The 25,427-nt window shown below is 40.3% G+C and overlaps 1 long non-coding RNA gene across 2 annotated transcripts in view; it reads right to left on the reverse strand.

Moving 5' to 3' along the window:
- The window catches only part of LOC141584600 (uncharacterized), a 58,232-nt gene that overhangs the window by 31,059 nt on the left and 1,746 nt on the right, over positions 1–25,427 (reverse strand). Inside the window, exons 2-3 of one of the 2 annotated variants that reach the window (XR_012517739.1) lie at positions 4,673–4,926; positions 3,428–3,545 (exon numbers count right to left, since the gene is read on the reverse strand). This is a non-coding gene — a long non-coding RNA (uncharacterized LOC141584600). Of the gene's footprint in view, positions 1–3,427; positions 4,927–25,427 lie in introns of both variants that reach the window. The other variant, XR_012517738.1, reaches the window with a different exon arrangement.

Below are 25,427 nucleotides of genomic sequence, written 5' to 3' on the forward strand. Positions count from 1 at the left end.
CTAATAAGTTAGCGGCTATAAAAATGAACATCCACATTAACTTGCCAAGCATGGAGAATAGAGGTGTTACACTGCACTCGTGTATATATGTCTGCCAGGGCAATAGTACATATGCCTTTGGAGATGCTTCTAAGTTATGCAGAGAAGCCGACAATAATTCTTGAACTTTGTTATCAGGATCCAGTTTCATTTAAGAGCCAAACCAACAGCATCAAAACACTTGGCCATGATTAGCCACAATCCAGCAGGTGAGAAAAGCATGCAAAACTAGCCACTGAGTTGTAAATTTTGTGGTTGTAAATTTTGCTATCTCAGTACACTCTCTTGTGCCCTGGTTTAGGGTATATACTTTCACAGGAAAAGTAACAGTAATGAAGAAATTCTATCTCTTGTCTGCATGTCTCTTAATTCATTACATAGTGAAATAAAGCAGATAGTTACTATCATTATTTAGAGAAAAAATGTAGTCTAAAATGTATATCATTAGTCACCATGCATAAAAATACAACTCTAATTTATATATTTTATTTCCATTTAAAATATGAAATTGTAAGAGTATTTTTAATTGCAGTGATATTTAAGATAATGCACTGTAAAATTAAGTAGTAGCCTAAAATTTGAACCCTACACCATAAAACAGAGCTCGGCCTATTGAAATCCTTTTCTTGGAGTGGGATGGGGGGAACAGAGTCTCACTCTGTTGCCCAGGCTGTAGTGCCATGGAATGATCTCAACTCATTGCAACCTCTGTCTCCCAGGTTCAAGTGATTCTCCTGCCTCAGTTTCCCAGTAGCTGGAATTACAGGCATGTGCCACCATGCCTGTCTAATTTTTGTATTTTTAGTACAGGCAGGGTTTCACCAGGTTAGCCAGGCTAGTCTTGAACTCCTGACCTCAGACGATTCACCCGCCTCAGCCTTCCAAAGTGCTGAGATTAGAGGTGTGAGCCACTGCACCCAGACTTGAAATCTAATTTTAAGTTTACTTATCCTGTTCAGTAGAATGGGATATTTGATATACAATGCTTTAAATATTTATAAGTTATTTATCAATACATATTATTTTAATGTATTATATGTATGAATATTGTTTTTAATTAAATTATCTTAATTGTTTTAATTGGATTATCTTAGTTTTTTTCTTCAATATGATTTTTTAAATTATGTAGGCTTGCAATCACATAAATGATGGAGGAGCATCTCGAGCTCTCTGACATGGTGAGCAAAGATGTGAGTTAAGTGGAAGCAGAGCTGCGCTTTGGCAAGGAGAGGATCCAGCATCTTTGAGTGCCTATAATGGCACACGTTTAACATTGCTTACTTTAGTGCTCACAAGAACTCCACCAGAAGGACATCTTTTGTACTGTACTGATTTATATTTTGAGATTCAGGAAGATTGGATAAATTACTCAAATTGACTGAGCTGAAAAATTATAAAGCCAGATCTAATTAAAAAGTTATTCGTTTTATTATTCCACGTAATCATCCAATATACAGACAGTAAAGCAGACTATAATCCTTCAAAAATAGGAGCTCTGCTCAAAGCACTATTTTGTATTTTCTATGGCTATCCATATTCATTCATTCATTCATTTGTTCATTCAACAAGCCTGCACTCAGTGACTCCTCTGAGCTAAGCAATGTGCTAGGCCCTGGGAATACAATGGTGATATTTGCAGATTGCAGAGAATTGCAGAAAAGAAAAAAGATAGTGAAGTATAGTATAGTTAGTGCTAAAGGAAGAGAGAAGTAAAGGTACCAGGAACATTCAGATGTTCCAGATCTAGGAAGGCAACTTGAAGGAAGCAGCATTTAAGCAGAAGCTTTACAAATAGGGGCCGGGAGTGCTCGCAGGGACAGTGTTCCTGAAAGAGGATTCTGAATAAGCAAAGGCCTGGATTGAAGGACAGATCAAGACCAAGAAGGTGGCAGGGAGTGGAGGCGATGTTGCGGAGGAATTTACAGACATGTTTAAGGGATTGGAAACAAAAGAATCCCACTTGCATTTGAGGACAGTCTCATGAAGCATAGTACAGAGAATTGATGGAACAGTAGGAAACGAGGTGGGCAAGGAGCCTGGAGTCAGAAGGCTAGATAGGAGAAGTGCTGGTAACCTGCAGCCCTATGTGGCAGTAGGGACTGGATATGGGAAGGCCAAGTCTTGGGACTGGATGTGATGGAGGGAGAACACTTTGTAGGCTGCTAGGAAGATTTGTTACATTCCTCAGAAATACTACAAGGAAAACACTGAAACAACTGATACAGTTAAAATACCATCACATGGAACTCCATCGGGAAACAATTCTGTTTTTGTTATTTCCTTGAGATGGAGTATCGCTCTGTCACCCAGGCTGGAGTACAGTGGCGTGATCCCAGCTCACTGCAACCTCTGTCTCCCAAGTTCAAGTGATTCTCCTGCTTCAGCCTCCCAAGTAGCTAGCATTACAGGTGTGCACCACCACATCCAGCTTATTTTTGTATTTTTAGTAAAGACGGGGTTTCACCATGTTAGCCAGGCTGGTCTCGAACTCCTGACCTTAAGTGATCTACCCATCTCAGCCTGTCAAAGTGCTGGGATTACAGGTGTGAGCCACCACACCTGTCCATGGAAACAATTCTAAATGACCACTCCCCAGTGATGGAAATAAAGATTTCCCATGAGTGCTAAAGTGCAACTCTTCTATTGAAAAAACAAAAACTGCAGCATCTGGGGGTAAAATCTCTAGTAATGAAGTAATAGATCATTTTAAGATATTTATCTCTGAAGTTGGGGGGGTCTCAATTTGGCACCCTGGGATTGACAGAGGGGAAATCCAGTCTTTTCTCTCGGGTAAAGATGCAGTCATTCCGATTTTGCATTTTCTTGCTTCCCACAGGATGAAATGTACCCCTAGATTAGTGAGCCTGTTAGTCTCCTTATGTTTATGCTGTACGATGCCATCAGCTACTAATTAGTTAGTTCCTTTATTAATAAGACTGTCTATGAGATGTGCACGGACTGGGGAAAAGCATTCACTGTTTTGGATAATTCAGAGTTGTAAATTATTACTCTACCTAGGACCAAAATATAAACGGGGGAGGGATGACTTTTGGATATTAGTCAGAACTTTTCCAAAACAAAAATAATTCATATATTTCTTAGAGTTCTCATTATAACAGTCAACCAAAATTATTATCAGCCATATTTCATTAATTTTACATGTTAGCACTTTTTATTCATATGCAAGGTAGTTTTAATTTTTTTACAGTATTTCTTATTGAAATATTGCAGTGAACTAAATGTTTGTATTCCCCCAAATTTATGTTAAGACTCTCATCTCAATGTGCTGGTATTTGGAGATGGAACATTTAGGAGGAAAATAGATCATGAAGAGGGAGCCCTCATGAATGGGATTAGTGCCCTTCTAAGAAGAAGCCAGAGAGCTAACCTGCCTCATTTCTGCCACATGATAATACAAGGAGAATCCTTCGGTCTGCAATTTTGAAGAGGATCCTCATCAGAGCCAGAGCAGGTGGGCCCCTGACTTCAGATTTCCAGCTTCCAGACTGTAAGAAATAAATTTCTGGGGTTTATAAGCCTCCCAATACATAGTACTTTGTTATAACAGCCTGAACATGACTAAGACAAACGTATAGACTTCAGGGAGATAAAGGAAGTGTTCCTAAACCTCTATATAGTTTGTCTGACTCATATAACATAGTTAAGAGTTGTTTCATAAAATGTTATTGACTCCAGGGCTTAGGGTAAACTAATATTAATACATTTGTTTATATCAGTTACCATAATTACAAGGCTTCTATTTAATTACTAGGTACAAGATAACATAATTGTGTCATCAGTGACCGATTTATTATGGCATTTTTATAGCTGTATTTAAAACAGTTTTGAGTGTATCTTCTTAAGTATAGTATGCCAGTATTCCAATGTCAATTTAACATTTGACATAATACATACTGTATTATTTTATGAATAAACCTTAACATATTAGGTTGTATTATATTAAATATTTATTTTTGTAGCTCAAAAATGGTCAAAGATCAGCAGTTTCATATGGTTCATATCTAATCTTTCCATGCAGTTTTTTATCACTTTCCATTATCAGGAACTACTGCCACCCAATCATTAAGTAAAATGCCAAAAGCAAGTAACATCCGTGTAGTATATATCCTATAGATTATCCCCAATGTCATATTTTAACTCTCTTTAGAAGTAGTTTACCAATTCCTAAAAATTAACTTCACATAGGGTGGCTGGGTGGATTAGAGGTCCAGAAATATGACTGTGTGTATGCTTAAGACTATGATTTTCTCTAGAAGAATGAAGTTTGGTCGTTTTACAGTAAATTCTGTGTTTGGATAAAACTTCAATGGGCAATTGGTGAACAGAAATGTTCTACTTACTAATCAATGCCTTTCAAAAACAGAGAAAAAAATGCTACTGAAAATTGTCCACCAGCAATACCTTCAATGGATTATATGGAAAAAAACAAACAAACAGAATCTTCTTTGGAAAATAGGAAGATCCATGGATTTTCATTTGAGAACCTGGTTTGTCCAGATTTTATTTCACTCCCCTCAAAAGTGAGAATCCTTTGATCACTTCCCTCTCAAAGCAGCTGGAAGGCCTGGCAAGCACAGCAGGACCACAGAGGTAGAGATGCTGGCACACTCACCCTTGCACTGCTGAGATCCAAGAAAGCAGTCACATCTGCTGAGGGCAGAGGCCTCTGAGGTGCTAAGGGATGCCACGCCTTGCCACTGTTGCTAGAATACCAGGTGTTTCACAAAATCTTTCGGTAGAAACTCTTGCCATTTATACCTTTTATGAATTATATTTATATGAAACTCTACATTTGTTTAGCAATAGAAGTAGCTTAAATTTCTAGATTTGTTTTATCCATATGTGCATTCTCAGTCCTTGAAAGCCCTGAGAAAGAAAAAATAGTTTATAAATACAAATTAGAAGAGGTGGTCCTTGCCCATAAAGGGTGTATATTCTACTTGGACAGGAAAGATGAATATACATGAAAGAATTACAGAATACATCTCCTTACACAATTCCCCTCTTGCCTAAGGGCATTCATTATTACAATACACTTATATAGCACCTCCTTTCCAATAGCCCAAACACCAGCTGTGGAACAAACTGTTGAATAAATACTTGTCACAATCCCCTTTTAAAAAGTGAGTCCATCTGGAAAATCAATTCAGGTCCTTCATTCTAATCAAAAACTCTTCTGATTTGGGGATCTACTTTAATTTTTTTTATGATAGGACAATACTTCAGAAATTAAGAAAATAAAGCTGGTAAAAAATTATTCTAATGACAACTTTATTCTCATTCATTAAGCATATCATATGCCCTTTGGGTAGTATTTTAAATATTCTTTAGACCTTTTTAGTATTTACATTATTTGCAAAGTGCTGCTCAAAAAAAGACACTGAGGCCTGGCGAGTTGGCTCACACCTGTCATCCCAGCACTTTGGGAGGCTGAGGCAGGAGGATCACGTGGTCAGGAGTTTGAGACCAGCCTGGCTGACATGGTGAAACTCCATCTCTACTAAAAATACAAAAATTAGCCTGGCATGATGTCACATGCCTATAATTCCAGCTACCCAGGAGGCTGAGGCGGCAAATTGCTTGAACTAGGACCCGGAAAGCAGAGGTTGCAGTGAGCCGAGTTGGTGCCACTGTACTCCCGCCTGAGCTACAGAGTGAGACTCCATCTCAAAAAAAAAAAAAAAAAAAAAGAAGGCCCTGAGGCAGAGCCTGAAGAAACAACTCGCCCAGGTTACAGAGCAATAGGGACCACAAGTCCATGTTCCATCTACTATACCAATGTGTCTCTCAAACGTCAGTTGCTAGAGAAACCAGAGAGAAGAACATGAGAATTGTTTGCATGTCCATGAAAGCCTGACCTACCCTTCCCACCCGAAGTTGTCAGTTTCTAGAAAAAAATCTACAACATAATTTTTTAATTTACAGGAAATTTTAAGTGCTCATTTAGAAAAGAAAAATGCACAATACACCAATGCCCCAGGATTTACCATTATTCCTCACTCTGCCTGGGTCACATGGAACTGAGGATACTCTTTTCTAATGTTTTGCTGAAGCTGCAGCTGTCTTGTCCCTGGTAAAGTTGTGCTCTTTCCCTGCATCAGATCCTTAGAGGGCCTCCAGGCCCCGTTGCACATCCCTCTTCTCTGTGAGGCCAGTGACCATCTGCTCACCATCCTTCAAACCAAAGCCCATTCATGTACAGCCCTTTGGGCCACTGGAATTTTGACACCCAGTCTTTTCCTCTTGAAACGCAATTGCAATATATTTTTAGTCGTGTGGATCATATTTTTCAACACTTGAGTCATTTTTGTGTCTCTGCTTATTTTCCTCCTATTTCTCCATGTTGTGTAATATTCCTTTGAGTTATCTTTTCCCAAGGAACTCAAAGAACTTGATGATTCAGCCCTCCTCCCACACACTGCGTGAGGCAGGAGATTCTCCCCCTTGCTTTTCTGAGGTACAAAACTGGCTCAGGTGCAGCTCTATTTTTCCAGCTGTCAAGCAGCAGCTGACCAGATTTTTTTCTAAGCACTAAAAATTGACATGCAGCGAAGTGTGCTGTGGTATGGTGGGGTGAATACAGGGTCTCAGAAGAGCACTAAGGCAAAACAAAATCATGGAACTCTCAGAGTAGCAAAGACCCTATGCAGAGAGACAAACTTAGCAATTTTCTTATGTGCCAGGTTCCAAGCTAGCTGCTAGAAATAAATGGAATAAAGCCCAATCCCTGCCCATCAGGAAGGAAAGACACAAATGAGTCAGCATTTATTCACTCAATAATAAGCAATTATTATGTGCCAGACATTATTCTAGGCCCCATGAGTACATCAGTGAAAAACAGAGACAAAATCCTTGAGTATTACTGGATAATGGTAGATAATTACAGGGTTCTGGAGTCAGGTCTCCTAGGTTAAAATACTGGCTGTATAATACTGAGAAGAGTATGTACCTTTCTGCACCTCAGTTTCGTCATCTGCAAAGCAGGGATGACAATGGTATTTCTGCATGGAACTGTTATGAGGACTAAATAACTATTACAAGTAAAGAGCTCACAGGAATGTCCAGCATCTAGCATGAGGTTCATGAATCTTAGCAATCATTACATTAGATAACTGCATTGCAGAGTGATGAGTGCTTTGTTAAAAAACAATGAGGCACAAGGCTTTTTGGGAGCACAGAGCCATGCACCTTGCTAGGGCAGTGTGTGGGCAAAGCTTCTTGGACAAGATGGCACTGTAGTTGTAATCATTGACTAGGACCTTAGCTAAATGAAAAACAAAATGAACGAACTCCAAGCAGTGGGAACGTTGTGTTTGAAGTTTCAAAAGCAAAGGAGAGAGCAAAACAGAGATTGCATTTCAATTCTTAGAAATGCATACATGTAGCTTAGAGTGTAGGTGGTGTGAGGTTGGGGAGGAGCCATGAGAAGGAAGGCTAAGCAGGGACCAGAACAGGATAAGGGATTTGGATTTGATCCTGCAGCAGGGGAAGCCACTAATTTTAAGCAGGAAAGTAATAGAGGCTGCCACGGAGAAAAATGACAAGAGGAAAGGCTAGTTAGACAGACTGGGCAATGACCTGGTCTAGAAGAGAGGAAGGCCTGAGCAAAGGTGGAAGAGCGAGCATAGAGAGATGTGGACAAAGGAAAGGGAGATTTGGTTTTTATCCTTTGACCTACATCTTCCCATTTTCTCCCCATCCCCAACCTTGGTCACCACTGTTTTAGTCTCTGTCTATATATTGCATGCTGTCACTTATATATGGAATCTTAAATGAAATGAGCTTAGAATAGATGAAGTTTGAAAAAGGAGAGAGGTCTGTGTGTGGAATAAGGAGTGAGCAAGCATCAAGGAGGACTCCTGGGTTTCCGGCTTGGGCCATGTGGTGGTGATACGTCTCATGACAGGAGAGCATGATGGAGAAGGATCTAATTTGGTGACTAGCAGGTAGGGGAGTAGAGTTGGTAATTATTAACTCTCTCTGGCTAAATTAGTTTTAATAGGCTTGTGAGTCATCTAGGTGGGGACCTCCAGAAGAGAGATTCCAGCTAGAGAAATACATGCAGAGACATCAGCATAGAGATATGTTGGAAGGCTTGAGGGTAACTAAGATGATTCAGTTCTTACCTCATTAAATCTCTGTGACTCTAGGAGGAAGGTTTTTAAAAAACAGCCAAGGGCACATAATGAAAGTTTTTAAAAAACAATCAAGGGCATATAATAATTGGATTGCAGACCCAGGCTTGTCTGACTGTAAAGTCTTCACTTGTTTCTCTTCTCCCTACAGCCTTGTAGGTGGCCTGGTGAGTGGCTGCAAGAAGCAGGTGCCTCCGTGTTGCCAACTTTGACACATGACTGAGTTTACTCTAGCCCAGCACTGATGTAACAAACAATAGAGCATGGCTGCCACACTTAAAGCAAGGTCAGAGAGATCATTTTAATAAAATATGCTCAAGGAGTGAAGGAGGTGTGAGCAGGGCACATCTTTGGCACAACTTTTAAGAATTGGGAAAGGCCTCTCAGCTCCAGAAGTCCTGATGAAACACATAGGTCAATCCTGTCAGCCTCCATCAAGTCTACCAGAATAGATGAAGTTTTTTCTTTTTTAATAAATGTTACTATGTATATTAAAGATATACAATATATTACAAGATACATATGTATAGCAAAATGGTTTCTAAAGGGGAACAAATTGACATATCCTTTCATCTTACATAGTTACCCAACCCCATCATGGCAAAAGCAGCTATATCTACTCCTTCAGCAAAAATCCTGAATGCAATACACTACTATTAACTAGAGGCCTCATGTTGTGTATTAAATCTTTCAACTCGTTCATCCTACATTTTCTACCTTTTATCTTTTGACCTACATCTCCCCATTTTCTCCCCATCCCCAACCCTGGTCACCACTGTTTAAGTTTCTAGGTGTGTATATTGCATGCTGTCACTTATATATGAAATCTTTAATGAAATATAGTTAGAATAGATAAAGTTTGATAGCAGAGAAAGAGAGAAAGAGATTGGGCCTTTGGAGGGGGACTGGTTGGAAGGAAATACTACAGATAGGGATTCTTGGCATAGAAGAGACTTTGAAAAAGAGATGGCAAGACCTAGGAAGGAAACAGGACACTTATAGGCTGGAGCCAGGAGGACCACTACACTGTGAACACCAGATCCATAGCCCAGTGGATTAATATGGCCTCCAGGAATTCTAATCTCCTTCCTCAGCTTCCTCTGAAAAATGCTTAAGTGGGGTTGGGGGTGAGGGCAATAAAGCCTAATTATCTCAGACTTAGTCTTCCTAGTCTTTGTTAGCTTTCTGAGTTTTGCTAGCAAGCTCAGATGGATTAACAACTGTAAACTGGGTTGTAAACTGTAATCCTGGAGATGATCCTGACTTGTTCAACTTAATATTCTCAGGACATTTCCTGACATAGTAACTTCTCAGTATGAGTCATCCTTCAGCTTCTCCCGAGATCACTTTTAGTTTATCTGCCAACACACTAATGCTAATACTCTAGTGGATATATTAGAAAGTCTTACATAAATATATACAAATATTTCTAATGAAATACTCAAAAAGTAAACATTTGAGCATGGATTTTTTTTTTTCCTGGTCCCCATCAAAGTAAAGCATTCAGCAGCATTTTTATGTAGGATTTCTTTTGAGAAACTTTGGCTAGGTCTTTTACTAACTTCCTGCATTTTCAATCACCTTTGAATATTAAGGTTACTGTAGTCAAATGGCAGAGATGCATGATCTGAGTTATTAAAATAGTGTGGCTGAAAAGGGTAAGATAAATAATGTTAACACAGCTGTAGGGGTGGTTGAAGACAACAGAGATGGATGAATGAGACATGTTTGTTGCCAAAACACTGGAGTGGAACAGTTATTATCAGTGGTGTCTTAAATGTGTAAGGCCTTCCATGGCTGCATCCCCATTCTGCATTATGGAAGTAAATGAAAACCACCCAAATGAGAACAAACAAGATTATTTTTTCAACGTTTAATGTAGCAAGGGAGTCAGTCACTATTACTTAGCAAGTAGCAGAGATTCAAAGGCAGGCAGGGCAAGGGGAAAGCTTTATAGAAAAAAACAGGAAAGGCTTCAGGTGTGCTCTGATCAAAGCCTGTTGGTGTAAGAAACAGGAGGTAGGCTAACTAAAAGCAGGACATCTGACAAGATTGGTGTGGGAAGCATAGAAATACTTTTCTGGTTGGTCCTGAATTAGAAGCAAAATTTACAATCCTGACTGTTTTGGGGTGATTAAAATAGAGGTTGTGGGGCAGAGTCCAATTGTCATGTACAGTCTGGCCACTAACTTTTTGCATATTCATATTCAGTCTTTTAGCACTAAGATGAGGCCAGGTGTAGTGTCTCATGTCTGTAATCTCAGCACTTTGGGAGGCCAATGTGGGTGGATCACTTGAGGTCAAGAGTTTGAGGCCAGCCTGGTCAACATGGTGAAACCCTGTCTCTACTAAATAAAAATTAGCTAGGTGTGGTGGGAAACACCTGTAATCCCAGGTATTCAGGAGGCTGAGGCAAGAGAATCACTTGAACCTGGGAGGTGGAGGTTGCAGTCAGCCTAGATAGCGCCACTGCACTCCAGCCTGGGAAACAGAGCAAACCTCTGTCTCAAAAAAAAAAAAAAAAGATTTCAGATGTGAGCTTTCCCAGAATGAATTCAGTATTTCTATCATGTGCTGAAAGCAGCACTCTAAAAGAGCAGTGATACTCAGCTGATCCTGAGTCACTGACATGCTCATGTTGTAAGTGCATGTCTCCAGAGCATGCATTCTGAATGAGGGTAATATTGCCCCCAAGGGAATGAAAATTGGTTATTGAGGGCAAAAGCAACCCTCTTCCTACAAATGAAGCACAGAACATATATATATATATTCCAGATAGTGCATAAACACAAATACAATATAGTATATCTGTGGTATTAAAATTTCATGGAGGATGAGTGGGAGGAAAAAAGTCTAAAATATGCTTAGGTCAGGGAAGTCAGTGTAGAGAATTTTAAAAAAGCAGGAGGTGGCGGGGGGGGGGAAGCCTGAGAAACAGGCTGCAGAACCTATGTAAATATTTCCATCCAAAACTATATTTTTCAGCCAAGGAACCAAACAGCATCTGACCATTCTCATTGGACTGCATTTACCTTGTAATTTCTGGCTTTCCAAAGATCTTTCCAGTTCATTCTCTTTCTATTTGAAGGACTAAAACTATTGTCATTTCTTCTCTCAAAGCATGAGGAATCTCACCAGGATGAAGGCACTTGCATACGCTATAGCAAAAGCTACTATGCGGTATCACTAGGAAGACCCAACTTCCTATGTAGTTATTGTTTTCCCTCTTATATTTCCTTTATGAAGAGCAACTCAAGCAGCAGAAACAGAATCCCAGTTCAAAAGAGATATGATGTGAGTAGTTAAGTCATACTCTGCCATCTTGCCAAGGAAAAGGGGAGTCCTACATGAATAATTTGAAGTTCTATGTTTAATTCACTAAAATTACATTATAAGCTTTAGATTACTCTGTTTAAAACTACACACTGAAAAATGGTTAAGATGGTAAATGTTATGTGTATTTCACTACGATTTAAAAAAAAAAAGATGAGGGATCCAAGATGGCCAATTAGGAGCAGCTCAGGATTGCAGCTCCCAGTGAAAGTGCAGAGGGTGAGTGGACGCAGCATTTCCAGACAGATTTTTATTGCCCACAGACTAGAAGATTCCCAGGCAGAGGAGCCACAGGTCGCCAGCTTGGCTGGTTTGGCTGGTGCAGCTGCTTTGCCAGCACTCTAGCACAGCAGTTCTCTGTACAAAATACATGGGTCCAGGTGCCATTTTAGCTGGTGATTAGAGCTCTGGGAAGGCAGAGTCGCCCATTCATCTGATTAAAAAGGGGACTGAAAAATGGAGCCAGGCCAGGAGATTCCCAGGCAAAAAAGTGCCATGAATCTGAGCACTGCTCTTTCAGCCAGTGCAGTGGGTCGCCACACGGGAAATCATACAGATCTCGGCACCTTTTCAACAGGCAACTGGAAAACCTGGGAGACAGTCAACCATTCAGCTAACAACAACAACAAAAAGGCTCTGAGGCAGGGAGCCAGGTGATCAGGCTCAGCTGGTCCCACCCCCACAAAAATCAGCAACTGGAAACACTCTGGATTGAGAGTTTCACAGCAAGCACAGCTGAACCTGGGATGGTCCAGCTCTGTGGGGGAGGGGTGTCCAGCATTACCGAGGCAGTCCACCTCTACAGAGGTAGTTTGCCATTGCTGAGGCAGTTCTAACTACATGTGTATAAACAGGACAGCAGGGAAATTCACATGGCAGCTGGGCAGAGCCCACAGCAGCTCAGCAAAGCCTCTGCAGGCAGACAGTGACTAGGCTGCCTCCTTGCTGGGCAGGGCAGCCCGAAAAAGGCAGAAGCACAACAGAAACTCATAAAGCCCTAACTCCCTGGGACAGAGCACCTGTGGAAAAAAAAAAAGGTGGGGGGCGGTTATGAGTTCTGCTATAGCAGACTTAAATGTACCTGCCCAGCAACTCTGAATGAACAATGGAGGTCACAGCTCAGCACTTGAGCTCCTACAAAGGACAGACTGTCTCCTCAAGCAGCTCCCTGACCCCTGTATATCCAAAGAATCACCTCATAAGGGAGAGCTCAGACTGACGTCTGGTCGGTATCCTTCTGGGACAAAGATCGAAGAAGAAACTGGCAGCAACCCTTAATGTTCTGCAGCTGCTGCAGGAGATCCCCAGGCAAGCAGGGCCTGGAGTGGACCTCAGAAGTCCTACAGCAGAGGGGCCAGAATGTTAGAAGGAAAACTAGAAACAGAAAGAAATAACTTCATCATCAACAAACTGGACGTCAACTCAGAGACCCAATCTTGTTCTAACCCAATGCAAAGAAACTAAGAAACTTGAAAAAGATTTAACAAAATGCTAATGAGAATAAACAACTTAGAGAGGAATATAAGTGAACTGATGGAGCTGAAAAACAACACGAGAACTTCGAGGAGCATACACAAGTTTCAATAGCTGAATTGACCAAGCAGAAGAAAGGATATCAGAAGTTGAAGATCAACTTAATGAAATAAAATAAGAAGGGAAGATTAGAGAAAAAAGGGTAAAAAGGAATGAACAAAGTCTCCAAGAAATACGGGACTATGTGAAAAGACCTAATCTATATTTGATAGGTGTACCTGAATGTGATGAAGAGAATGAATCCAAGCTGGAAAATACTCTTCAGGATATTATCCAGAAAAACTTCCCCAACCTAGGAAGGCAGGCCAATATGCAAGTCTAGGAAATACAGAGAACACCACAAAGATATTCCTCAAGAAGAGCAACCCCAAGGCACATAATTGTCAGATTCACCAGGGTTGAAATAAAGGAGAAAATGCTAAGGGCAGCCAGAGAGAAAGGTCAGGTTACCCACAATGGGAAGCCCATCAGACTCACAGCAGATCTCTCAGCAGAAACCCTACAAGCCAGAAGAGAGTGGGGGCCAATATCCAACATACTTAAAGAAAAGAATTTTCAACCCAGAATTTCATATCCAGCCAATCTAAGCTTCATAAGTGAAGGAAAAATAAAACCCTTTGCGAACAAGCAAGTACTCAGAGATTTCATCATCACCAGGCCTGCTTTACAAGAACTCCTGAAAGAAGCACTAAACATGGAAAGGAACAACCAGTACCAGCCACTCCAAAAACATACCAAATGGTAAAGAGCATCAACACAATGAAGAAACTGCATCAACTAACAGGCAAAACAGCCAGCTAGCATCAAAATGTCAGGATCAAATTCATACGTAACAATATTAACCCTAAATGTAAATGGGCTAAATGCCCCAATCAAAAGATACAGACTGACAAATTGGATAAAAAGCCAAAACTCATCGGTGTGCTCTATTCAGGAAACCCATCTGACATGCAAGGATACACAAAGGCTCAAAATAAAAGATGGAGGAAGATTTACCAAGAAAATGGAGAGCAAAAATAAGCAGGAGTTGCAATTCTTGTCTCTGATAAAATAGACTTTAAACCAACAAAGATCAAAAGAGACAAAGAAGGACATTACATAATGGTAAAAGGATCAATGGAACAAGAAGAGTTAATGATCCTAAATATAAATGCACCCAATACAGGAGCACCCAGATACATAAGGCAAGTTCTTAATAACTTACAAAGAGACTTAGACTCCCACACAATAATAGTGGGAGACTTTAACAACCCATTGTCAATATTAGGCAGATCAACGAGACAGAAAATTAACAAGGATATCCAGGACTTGAATTCAGACCTGGACCAAGCAAACCTAATAGACATTTATAGAACTCTCCACCCCAAATCCACAGAATATACATTCTTCTCAGCACCACATCACACCTACTCTAAAATTGACCACAAAATTGGAAGTAAATAACTCCTGAGCAAATGCAAAAGAATGGAAATCGTAACAAACAGTCTCTTAGACCACAGTGCAATCAAGTTAGAACTCAGAATTCAGAAACTAACTCAGAACCGCACAGCTTCATGTAAACTGAACAACTGGCTCTTGAATGTTGACTGGATAAACAATGAAATAAAGGCAGAAATAAAGATGTTCTTCAAAACCAACAAGAACAAAGACACAATATACCAGAATCTATGGGACACATTTAAAGCAGTCTCTAGAGGAAAATATATAGCAATAAATGCCCACATGAGAAGCAAGGAGAGATCTAAAATTGACACCCCATCATCAAAATTGAAAGAGCTAGAGGAGCAAGATCAAAAAAACTCAATACCTAGCAGAAGACAAGAAATAACTAAGATCAGAGCAGAACCAAAGGAGATAGAGACACTAAAAAACCTTCAAAGAAATCAATAAATCCAGGAGCTGGTTTTTCAAAAAAATCAACATAATAAACCGCTAGCCAGATTAATAAAAAAGAAAAGAGAGAATAATCAAATAGATGCAATAAAAAACGATAAAGGGGATATCACCACAGATTCCACAGAAATACAAACCTCATCAGAGATTATTACAAACAATTTTATGCACATAAACTAGTAAACCTGGAAGAAATGGATAAATTCCTGGACACTTGCCTCCTCCCAAGCCTAAACCAGGAAGAAGTCAAAACCCTGAATAGACCAATGACAAGGTCTGAAGTTGAGGCAGCAATTAAGAGCCTACCACACAAAAAAAGCCCAGGTCCAGATGGGTTCGCAGCCGAATTCTACCAGACATAAAAAGAGGAGCTGGTACTACTCCTTCTGAAACTATTCCAAACAATCCAAGAAGAGGGAATCCTTCCCAAATCATTTTATGAGACCAACATCATCCTGATACCAAAACCCGGCAGAGACTCAGCAAGAAAAGAAAACTTCAGGCCAATATCCATGATGAACATAGATGCAAAAATCTTCAATAAAATACTGGCAAACCGATTGCAACAGCACATCAAAAAGCTTATCCACCATGATCAAGTAGGATTCATCCCAGGGATGCAAGGCTATTTCAACACATGCAAGTCTATAAACACAATTCACCACATAAACAAAACCAAAAACAAAAATTTAATACCCCATACTATTGCCAACCCTAAAGACAAATCTAGACATTAAATGGACTTTAGGAAAAGTTTTTAGAGAAATTGAACTTAAATTGCTGAAAGCATTACCTCTGGCCCTTATAAAATTTCAAAATACTCCAAATAGAAGATACGGATTAACCCCTTTTGAAATAGTCTTTGCCTACTCTATGCCTACTGGCATCTCTAAACTTTCTATTCTTAGAGTGAATAGACACTATATGGATTTAAGTAAACAATGTGATGTTGTGTCTAGCTATGTACAGGCACTCACTGATATATACTTGGAGCATATCGATCAGGTAAAAAGGATGTGGCCTCTGCCAACTGACAAGCCTTGCTATCCTTCTCAACGAGGAGACTCTGAGTCCATCAACATTTTTCGAGGAAAGCGCACGTTGTTATTTTACTGGGAAGGCCCTTATGAAGTACAGCTGACTACCTACACTGCCATTAAAATAAAAGAAAAATCCTCCTGGGTTCATACAAGTGACACCAAACTAGATCCTGATCAGTACTTCCAAGTCAATTGAAAGATCACCACTACAGGTGACTTTAAAGTAAGGATTTCCAGGGCTAATTCCCAAGCCCCAGAAGCAGATGGCATTTTTTCAAAGTGGACGGCTTTTCCCAAGATAAGGGATCAAGAAATTTAACTCCACCTATTTTCTCCCCCTTTTATGTCTCCCTAATACTCTTCCTTAAAACAAACGAACAAGCAAGCAAACACAAAAATCTCTTTTTTTGTGGCAAATGCTTCCTAACCCCATCTGCTGATAGCCTACTTAAAAAGCTGACTGAAGATTGCCTTGATCTAACTATCCTCCCTCTGCTCCTCCACTATGACCTTTCTTCAAACTACATCTCACTCTCATTAGCCCTCACTATTTTTCCAACATGTCAGGCTAGATGTGGCAACCCTTTGTACTAGTCTTCCAAACCCTCGCTATAATAACTAATCAATCTGACTACTGATCACGTCAACATCTAGATTATACAAATTAAAACGCTGACCTTATTTTTGTTCCTGCCAATGCAAGTGTCTAGTGGATTAAGTTTGGAGAATGGATGTATGTTAAGACATGGCATTTGCCACCCAGAAGAAAACAACACACTATTTTCTTTTCAGTGAATCAATTAGACACAGAGAATCTCTGTAAGAGCTCAAAGACTGTCCTTGCTCTAGTAAAGTCATTAGAAAGGAATTTTTCCCTCTGCAGTATAAACAGGGATAATGGTGAACTTCTCTTAAGTAACATACTTTTCTTAAGTAATGAGGCATTGCAGTCAAAGCCTGTGGTTTGATTCCACCCATAGCACCCTTATGAAATGCTTGGAGCATATCAATCAGGTAAAAAGGATGTGGCCATTCTTTTCTTTGTGAAAGACCCTTAAGTCTTTCACAAAGGTCATAAGCAGTTCTGACACTGAGTCTTACAGTAGAAACACTTGCCAAATCACCAGATATTATAAAACTTCCGGTCAGCCCTGTGTAATTGGATACTCATTAGGCTAGCAGATACCAAAGATTAAAAATGGGTTGATCAAAATTCTGGACTGACTTGGCTTAACAAAATTAAGCCTTATATCTACCAAAACTGAACTAATGGCCTCCTGTATCAGATATTTCACAGTCTTTCTTTTGTGTTCCTGTGGACTGACAGAATTCATGGAGGATGGAGACTTGCAGATGTCAATATGCTAGAAGACAAGGCACAATAAATCTCAACCTGTGATGTCACAAGTTACACTCTGACCTTATTTGTGAACAATACTGGTCTTTCTTCTTGTGTGGTAACAAGTTATATAAAGGATTCCCACCTAGATGGTCCAGGTAATGTAAACACCTTTTGTTTCCAGGTACCCTACTTTAAATGCTAGCCAAATTACGAACTTGGGATCTTTTGTTTATAAAGTGGTACCACACAAATGTACTAGAGGTAATATTCAAAACACACTTGTATATCCACAACTCCAAGTTCTTTTCAATATTGAGAGCTTCTTTCACAAGCATTGGAGATTGTGACATTAAAAAAGCAAATCTAAATCTTTCCAAAGTAATAGAATGAGAGCTCAATATTTCTACGCAAGCATTGAAAATACTCCAGTCAGAAGCTAATATTTAGCCATTGCTGTACTTCAGAATCCCCATATCCTGGATGCAATGACAAACACCGGAGAAGTACACTTTCTATGTAAATATTTGGGGACAAATAGAGCTTAATCGGCATCATTTAAAACACAAGGCAAATGCTCTTCATCAAATAAATAAGGCTAAACCATTTTATTAGATGGAACTATTCCCAGGATTAGGAGGTGGGTTTAATAGAGTATGGGGAACTATGCTTAGATTGGTTGTTTTTTGGTTTGCAAATCCCATGGGACACAGCTACTAACTTGCCGTTTCTTTCCACAGCCACCAACTCAGCTTTTAATGTTGGAAATGTCTAGTGAAGTTTCAGACAGGGGAAATGAAGGAGTGAAGGATATGTTATCCCAAAATATGCCAAATTGGTTTACTGATTATTTCAAGTTGAAAACATTGGAAGAATTGAAGCCTCAGAAAGGGATAGTTGGCCTTTCTTTTCCTGCGTGTGGCAAGCCATAAAGATTCCTCTGGGAGGAATATTCCTTGCTGGAGCAAGAAAATAGAAAGATTTTTTACTCTGGAAAAAAAAAATATTTTCTTACTGGAGCAAGAAAATAGCCATTGTCAACAGAGACTGGAAATTGGAGGCTGCAATGGACCTGAATAAATATACTTAATGAAATAGCTCTTATCTTCCAGTAGCTTAACATCCTCCCCTCATATCTCCTACTAACTCCCCTAGAAATGTATGGCTCTTAGTCAGATTCCCTTTGTCCCACAATTTCTTCTCTGATTTGTCATTATTTGTCTAAAAAGTATGAAAGTATCTTGCTTTGGCCACTTCAGACTTCATTTTCTTGTGAAGATCCCCATGTACATGTAAAACCAATAACATCTGTTTGCTTTTCTCTTGTTAATCCGTCTTATATCAATTTGGTTTCTAGATTCAGCTGTATGGCTGAATCTAGAAGAGTTACTTAAAAGCTACAGGGGGCTGGAGGTGGTCTCTGGCTTCCCTACCCTGTCACCTCATCTACCCCATGTTCACAGCTTGGAGAACACTAAAGAGGAGATGTCACTGTAGCTACAGACACTTTGAGAAATCAGGCTTCCTGAGTCATTAAGCCATATTTTTTTTTTCTTAAGTCAGGGGCTAATATAAGCAAATCCTTCAAATTAAAAAACCCACAGAATATCCAAACGATATCATCCAAACAGGAGCACAAATGTGTCCTTACCCCTAGGCTGGGTTCTAGTCTAAAAGGTAGAAAAAGTCCTCTTTTATCTCCAGAGTGCTGAGTGTTAGAAGAACCCCTTACTTGGTATTACTGATAATTGGGGCAAGGAAAACACTATGACCATAGCTGAGAAACAGTTTTTAGAGAGCTACATTTTAACAAGAATAAATAAGCATGATTTACATGCTTGTACAACAAACTTTGCAGAGAAGCACTTACTCAGTTAATTTTGTAACACCCATGGTTTTCTGACTCTCACCCCAACTCAAGTTCTTCCCTTTCTCATTGCATCTAACAGACACTATTGCCTGTTTTTTTGAATCTGAAGTTCAAGTCTCATTGGGTTTCTTTCCTGGGTAAAATTTCAGTGGCTCCTTTGTACATACTGAATATTGAACTGAAGACTGAAGAATATGTCCATGGCCAACTTTCATTTCCTAATACTTTCTAGAATACTCTATATCCTGACAAAACAAAACTAATATATATTCCCTAAAGATCTTCCAGCTTTCTTACTCAAGCCCTTGTATGTGTTATCCATTGGACCTGACATCCTTTCATTTACCAAAATCCATAGGATGATCTAGCTAGCTAGTTGTCATCTATTAATACATATCTTTTGGTAGAAATGAATTTTGTTAAAAGTTGATTCAACCTGGAACACAAGCAGGGTAATCTTCCCAAGTATGGTTGGAAGGGAAAAGAGAAAATTAAACAGAAACAGATGTTGAGGATAACCTGGAAGATGTGAGATTAGATCTTCAGTTCAAAGGAGGTGAAATGTGTGGTTTGGTACTAAGGCAGCTGGACATCATTCACACACAGGTAGAGCAGAGTTATCTGATTACATGAAGGGCAAACATTCACTGATCAAAGGAATAAGCAAGTACCTTTGTATTGTCCTTTACTTACCCTTCAGAACTGAGGGCAAAAAGTAATTTTGTTCCTTTTCCTCCCTGTCCCCCACCACACTTCACCTCCCCACCCTCCACCCTGCCATCTCTCCTCATACAAGATCCTATTTCTTTCTGCCTTCTATTTCCAGCCCCCAAGAACACAGAGAAGGATTTGATATTTTCTTCAGTTGTCATTTCATCTTATAATTTATTTAACAACTACTGACTACTCGTTTATTTCAGGCACTTTACTAGGCACTGGAGAGAATCGTGGATGAGAAGATAAAGGAATAAATGGAATTTTTCCAATCTCCATAAGGAGACAGTTTAGCAAATCATAAGTACTATATGGAGTTGCCTGGTTATGCGGTTCTTTTTCAAGTTCCCCCTCCCTCTAGCTATTCTCCACCCTTCTCTTCCCTGCATTGCACAGCCTTGCAGGTTGATCCCTGAATATACATTCTGTATTAACCAGGCTCCTTTGCCCTCTGTCTTTATTAGACTCAATAGATTGGAGGCACGAGCAAGATATTGAAAGGAGAGAAGAGAAAGAGACTGAGGTATTTACTCCTTAAGCTTTTTATCTGCTTTGTTGTGCTGCAATCTGGCAGTGGCTGTATCCCTCCAAGACTACAGTTCACCCGAGGTAACCCCAACTCCAGGACTCAGCCTCTCAAAGGGGGATATTGCCATAAACAGTGGCAGGAACAATATGATAATCAGGACACTTGACTTGCTATGGTGGTGGCCCATTTACCCCAAGATACTTAAGAATGAAGTTAGTGGGCAACATTCTAAATTATAGCTTGATTTAAACAATCAGAAGAATTCTAGGTGTGATGGGCAGAAATCTGATTTAAGTTTGTATGGTAGTAATAAATGACTTCTTACCAAGTTCCCAGATTCAAACCAGTTAACAGAGCCAGAAAGCCTAGTTTGAAATGCAGGTCAGATCTTTCTCAGGAAGGACTTGGAAATGCTGTCACAGTACACACCTGACACATGACTTACAGCCAAGTTTGAAAATGATCTGTGAAAAGGGATATCTCAGACCTCCCAGGAGTTATTAAATATGGGCCCTAGGTTTGTGCTAATTTCTATGGAGTTAAAACATCACTGTTGTCCTGAGTTATGTTAGGTTTCCAATTGCTACAGTAACAAGTTACCATAAACTGAGCAGCTTAAAACAATATAAATCTATTAACTTACAGCTCTAGAAGTCAGAGCCTGAAATGGGTCTTCCTGGGCTAAAATCAAGGCATCACCAAGGCTCTGTTCCTTCTGGAGTCTCTAGGGGATAATCTGTTTCTTTGCTTTTCCCAGCTCATAAAGCCTGCCTAAATTTCTTTGCTCATTTATTCTCTGACCCAGGAAGGGACATTAAGGAGGGAAAAGTCAAGTGGAAGATTGGTACTGACCCTGCACAACAATACGGGAAACTAAAAGTAGTACTGCGTCCGTAAATGCAGAAATTAGTGCCACTATGTAAAAATCTAAAAGATGCAGAGGAGCTGGTTCCCGTATCCCATACTCAATTAACTTGCCCATTCAGCTTGTGCAAAAACTAGGATGGATTATGGAAAATAACTCAGTTGCCATTTCAGATGTGGTAACTTTACTGAATCAAACAACATGGGCATCTGAGCTGTTCACCTGCAAACACTGTTTCCCCTGAGTGTAAATTATTAAGAAGAATCTAAAATAATTTGCCTTTTCTTGGAAGGAATAGCAGTATATTTTCACCATATTATTCCAGGGCAATGTCAACTCTTGCTTTCTGTCATATTAAAATTTCCCAAAACCTTGATCATCTTGCCACGCCACAGACCATTACATTAGGCCACTACATTGATGACTATGCTACATGGACCTGATGAACAAGAAGTAGCAAATTCCTTACATGCATTAGTAAGACAAATGTGGGCACAAGGTAGAGAATAAAATCCATGGAAATTTTTCAAAGTTTCAAGGGATTCAGTGGTCTGGGACATGTCAATGTATCCTTTTTTTTTTTTTTTTTTTTTTTTTTTTTTTTTTTGAGACGGAGTTTCGCTCTTGTTACTCAGGCTGGAGTGCAATGGCACGATCTCGGCTCACCACAACCTCCGCCTCCTGGGTTCAAGCAATTCTCCTGTCTCAGCCTCCTGAGTAGCTGGGATTACAGGCATGCACCACCATGCCCAGCTAATTTTTTTTTATTTTTAGTAGAGACGGGGTTTCACCTTGTTGACCAAGGTTGGTCTCGATCTCTTGACCTTGTGATCCACCCGCCTCGGCCTCCCAAAGTGCTGGGATTACAGGCTTGAGCCACCGCGCCCGGCCGCAATGTATCCTTTCTAATGTGAAAGACAGTCACTACACCTTGTACACTCACCATGAAGAGGAGCACCATTTGCCAGAACTCTTTGGATTTTGGAGACACCATGTACTATACTTGGCTGTACTTCTCCAATCATTTACTCAGTAACATATAAGGCTGTCTGTTTTGAATGGATCCTGAAGCAAAAGAGGGCTCTGCATGTCTAGACTGTAGTGCAAGTTGTACTTGTATCTTATGACCTATCAAACACAATACTTATTTAAAATATATGTGGCAGCCAGAGATACTGTATGAAACCTCTGGCAAGCCCCAATGGGAGAATACAGAAGATATATGACTTTCAGAGCAAAGTCATATACTCTTTGCCAATTTATTAGTTATCTATTGTTGCATAATAAATTACTTCCAAAACCTTAGGGGCCATCTTGGAGGCTGCCTACAATAGCCAGTGACAATTCATTACTTGACAAGCAGCAACTCTCTTGCTACTGGGCTCTTGTAAAGACTGAAAGCATGATCATGGATCAGTATATTCATTCATTCACTAGGGCTGCTACAACACAGTACCACGAATTGGGTGGCTTAAACAACAGAAATTTATTATCTCTTAGTTCTGGGAATAGTAAGTCCAAAATCAGTAGATCGCACAATTGGTTCCTTCTGAGGACTATGACAGAAAGATCCACTGTGATATGGCTTGGCTGTGTCCCTACCCAAATCTCATCTTGAATGGTAGCTCCCATAATTCCCACATGTTGTGGGAGGGACCCAGTGGGAGGTAATTGAATCATTGGGGACAGGTCTTTCCCATGCTGTCCTCATGATGGTGAATAGGTCTCATGAGATCTGATGGTTTTATAAAGGGGAGTTCCCCTACACAAACTCACTTGCCTGCCACTGGGTAAGACATGACTTTGCTCCTCATTGCCTTCAGCCATGATTGTGAGGCCTCCTCAGGCATGTGGAACTGTGAGTCAAGTAAGCCTCTTTCCTTTATAAATTACTGTCAGCAACAACACTGACACTCAATGCTAGCCTGTGAAAGGAGAAGGGTTGTACCCTGCAAAGCCACAGGGGTAGAGCTGCCCAAGACCATGGAAAACTATCTCTTGCATCAGCATGACTTGGATGTGAGACATGGAGTCAAAGGAGATCATTTTGGGGCTTTAAGATTTGACTGCCCAGCTGGGTTTCAGATTTGCATGGCACCTGTAGCCCCTTCATTTTCACCATTTCTCCCATTTGGAACAGTTGTATTTACCCAATTGTAAATACAACTATATCCCCATTGTATCTAGGAAGTAAGTAACTTGCTTTTAATTTTACAGACTCATGAGTGGAAGGGACTTGCCTTGTCTCAGATGAGACTTTGGACAGTAGAGTTTTGAGTCAATGCTGAAATGAGTTAATACTTGGGGAACTGTTAGCATGGCATAATTGGTTTTGAAATATGAGGACATGAGATTTGGGAGGGACCAGGAGTGGGATATGGTTTGGCCATGTTCCCACCCAACTCTCATCTTGAATTGTAGCTCCCATAATTCCTTTGTGTTATGGCAGGGACCCAGTGAGAAGTAACTGAAACATAGGGGTGGGTCTTTCCTGTGTCATTCTTATGATAGTGAATAAGTCTCACAAGATCTGATAGTTTTATGGAGGGGAGTTCCCCTACATAGGGTCTCCTGCCTGCCACCATGTAAGACATGACTTTGTTCCTCATTCACCTGCAGACATGATTGCGAGGCCTTCCCAGTATGTGGAAGTGTGAGTCAATTAAGACCCTTTCCTTTATAAATTACTCAGTCTCGGTATGTGTTTATTAGCAGTATGAGAACAGGTGAATACACACTGCAAGCTTCTTTCCTTGGCTTGTAGCTGCCATCTTTTCCTGTTCATATCAGTTTCACTCTGTCTCTCGCTGTATCCAAATCTCTCCTTTTTATAAAGTAATCAGTCGTATTGGATTGGGGCCCACCCTAGTGACCTCATTTTAACTTGATTACCTCTGCAAAGACCCTATATTCAAACAATGTCACACTTTGAAGTTCTAAAAGTTAGGATTCTAATATATCTAATAGGACACAATTCAATCCATAATACCAAGAAACTGCACAACCTAGCTACCCTAGTGAACTGAGTGTTGTCTAATCCACCGCATGACAAGGTTGGGCATTTGCAGGAGCATTCTATTATTGAGTGAAAATTATATCTATATGATAAAGGAGAAAGGCCCAGCAGGTCCACAGGGCAAAAGAAACTCAGAGGAACAGAAAACTTAGACTATATGGTGCCTTCTTCCATTGCCTCAATGTCTCTCCGCCAGTGCACACCCATAGCTTCACCAGGAATTTCCCATAACCAGACAACAGATGAAGGAAAGGAGTCAATGTTATGCAAGGTAAGCTGGCACCAGCAATAAGTAGATGGCTGCTGCATCAGAGTCCCTCCCAGGGGTGTCCTGAAACATAGTAGAAAGGGAAATCTTACTGACAAACATAACTTTAAGCAGAGCATCTGCTTTTCTATTTTGCAAGGAAAAAGAGATGGCCCGATGTAAGATCTGCACTGACTCATCAGTGGTGGCTAATGTGTTGGCCAGCTGCTGCCTTAAGGATTTGGAAAAAACAAGGTTGAAAGACTGGTGACACAGAGATCAAGATGGGGGAGGCACGTGAAAGTCTCTTGAAATGGGCACAGGGTGTGAAGATATTTGTATCTCATGGAGTGCCCTCCAGACAACAAATTGTTCTGTCCCCTGGATGTCAGCCAGCCTCCCGCCAGCTTCCTTGGGGCTTTCTGAATGCACAGTAAGTGCCAGGGTGCTGGCATGGAGGTGAAGCACAGGCTCAAGTCTATGGACTTCCTTCACCAAGGCTGATGTGGCTACCACCAGTGCTGATTGACCAAACTGCTGAGAGCAAAGGACAGCACTGAGCCCCCTATGGCACCATTCCCCATAGTCTGTGTTAGATGGTCTCTCTTGACAGCGTCAGCTCACAGGTTCCAGGAACACTATTGACTAACATTCCTCAGCAGTTGGAAGAGGGAGGAAGAGAGTTTAGTTTCAGCCTCTGGAGTTGGGAGTGAGTAAGGATATTGATGTATCACAAACAACTAGCGGGCAAGAGGGAAAAGATGACTGAGTTCAGAAACAACGTCTGGAAATAAAAGATGGAAAATTGCATTAATTCATAATCATGTGGTAATGCCCCATAGGACTCTGCATT

The sequence above is a fragment of the Saimiri boliviensis genome, chromosome 5 (genome assembly GCF_048565385.1).
Source record: "Saimiri boliviensis isolate mSaiBol1 chromosome 5, mSaiBol1.pri, whole genome shotgun sequence".
Classification (NCBI taxonomy): domain Eukaryota; kingdom Metazoa; phylum Chordata; class Mammalia; order Primates; family Cebidae; genus Saimiri; species Saimiri boliviensis.